This window comes from Papaver somniferum, chromosome 10 (genome assembly GCF_003573695.1).
Source record: "Papaver somniferum cultivar HN1 chromosome 10, ASM357369v1, whole genome shotgun sequence".
Lineage (NCBI taxonomy): Eukaryota > Viridiplantae > Streptophyta > Magnoliopsida > Ranunculales > Papaveraceae > Papaver > Papaver somniferum.
Window position 1 is genome coordinate 134,011,652 of NC_039367.1, and position 2,187 is coordinate 134,013,838.

At 34.5% G+C, this 2,187-nt stretch overlaps 1 long non-coding RNA gene across 1 annotated transcript; it reads left to right on the forward strand.

Moving 5' to 3' along the window:
* Positions 1-892: 892 nt before the first annotated feature.
* LOC113319186 lies at positions 893-1,625 on the forward strand. The gene is made up of 2 exons (XR_003345194.1): positions 893-1,032; positions 1,315-1,625. It is a non-coding gene; the product is annotated as an uncharacterized LOC113319186 (long non-coding RNA).
* The last annotated feature ends 562 nt before the right edge of the window (positions 1,626-2,187 follow it).

Here is a 2,187-nt window from a genome sequence, read left to right on the forward strand (position 1 = left end):
GATTCACTCAAATTAACTCGGAATTTCACTCGAAATCGAACAGGAGAAGAAGAAAGAAGCAGGAAAAGAAAAGAATGAGAAGGAGAAAAAGAAGATAGGACACCGGGATGCATAAAAGGAGTTATCGTTTTTTTGCGGCTCCTGGTAGTAAATACATAATAATTTAAGGGGTGCAAAAAAAATAAACCAAGTCAATAGTCAGACACGTCACCATGTAACCGGTTCTACACGGGTCAACATTGGTCTTTAAACCAAACGCAAAGGCTGGACAAATGTTAGACCAAACCCAGATTTTGGTCAAAAATTGAGTACCAAAAACCAAATAATCCTTTAAGTTTTGAACCCAACCCCGAGTTTCATATGTTTTTTTTTCATTTTTTTTTCTTTTAATATAACATTTTTGCTTCAAAAAAAAATTTATTTTTCTTTTCTTTTGCGAAATAGCTTGATACCTGTATAACAGAGAATAAATAAAATAATTAGATAATATTTTTATTTTTTTGATCGGTAAAGAATTTGGTGCTAGCGAGTTTCGAACTCATATCACTGGTATCATCACTCAGTGACTTTATTACTTTATTACAGTGGCACCTGAAAAATTAGATAATAATTAGTTTCAAACAAAATTGACATATAATACTAGGGCTGCACAAATAACCCGGCGTACCGGACTTGAACCGGCAAAAAAAAACCGGAATCGGTGTAGCCGGTACAGGGAACGGGAATGGAACATGAGAACTGGTGTAGACCGGGACAGGTACCGGTTCTAACCTTATTCCCAGCCACCCCGGACCGGTAGTACCTGGTCACAGTCTTAGCCATTAGATTATAAGATCAACATCAATCTTAACCATCCATTTACCGTATATATTTCTATGACCTAATTCTCTTCTCAATTTCTTTGTTCTTCTTCACTTCTTTAGTCTCCACAGAGAAACTATGGTTGCAATCGCCACCGCCATGATTTAATAGAATTAGGGGAAGAAATTAATTTATTGTTGTTGAATCGAAGATTGGTATGAGAATATGAAGGTGATGGAGTTGTTGAATGATGAAATATAAGATGGTTTTGGGTTTATTATCTTACAGAGAAACAATAGGTTTACAGGGATCTTGTGATGTGTAAACAATGGGTTTACAGTGGTTCGATTTTGATTAATTTGTTTGATGAGCTTTGGGTTATTAATTGCATGTCTAATTAAATCTTTTAATTGCATGATTGAATCTGATTTTGGGTTTTATTTGAGATGGATTTGGATTGATTTTTGGTTTTATTTTCATTTCTCTAACATGATTTTGTCTTCTTATTAATAGATTTGATTAAAGAGATTGATCTGGTGGTGTTGCTGAAGGGAAATTAGAGAATGGAGTGAATTGCTGATAGAGGATGAGAAGAAGCGAAGAACAAGGAAGAATAAATTGAGAGATTAAAAGTGTTGTGATGGGTTCTTAGGGATTGAATCTGTTAGTGGTGTTTGATTTGTTGTTGATTTGAGTAAGAAATAAAAATTAGGGTTCTTACTTCTTAGGATGATTTGTATTGAAACTGAAGAACTGGGTTATGAAGCTTGTGTTCACTGGTTTGATTGTATTTGATTACTAAATTTGATTTTTTATTTTTTCTATCTTTGGATTTTTTATATTTTTTTTTTGCATAGTTTGAAAACAGGTAAAAACCCAGAATCGGCCCGTACCGGACCTGTACGGGAGGTACAGGTACAACTTCAGGTACAGGTACAACTCCAGCTACAAGTACAGGTACCGGTCCTCAAAATGAGGTACCGGTCAACACCAAGTACAGGGACCGGTTCCATAAAAAAACCGGGCCGTACCGGACCATGTGCAGCCTTATATAATACATTATATCCAAATTTGTAATAGATGCTACTAAAGCAAATTAGTAAAGCGATTTGTTTTCGTATTTAAATTTCGGAAATGTTTTTCTGAGTCCTACTCTGCGCCATACTCTGTGTCCAAGTGACGTGGCGAGACAAATAGGCTAAAGAGAAAAAAAAAAAAAAAAAAAAAAAAAAAAGAAAAGCGTCACTCGGTGAAAAAAAAAATTGACACGTAAAACATAATATGAATAATTTATGAGTGAGATTATGGATTTGGTTTATACTTTCCAGAGAACCTGAAATCTAGAGTATTAGATTTAAGGCTCTATGAATTTAATTAAGGATTGAT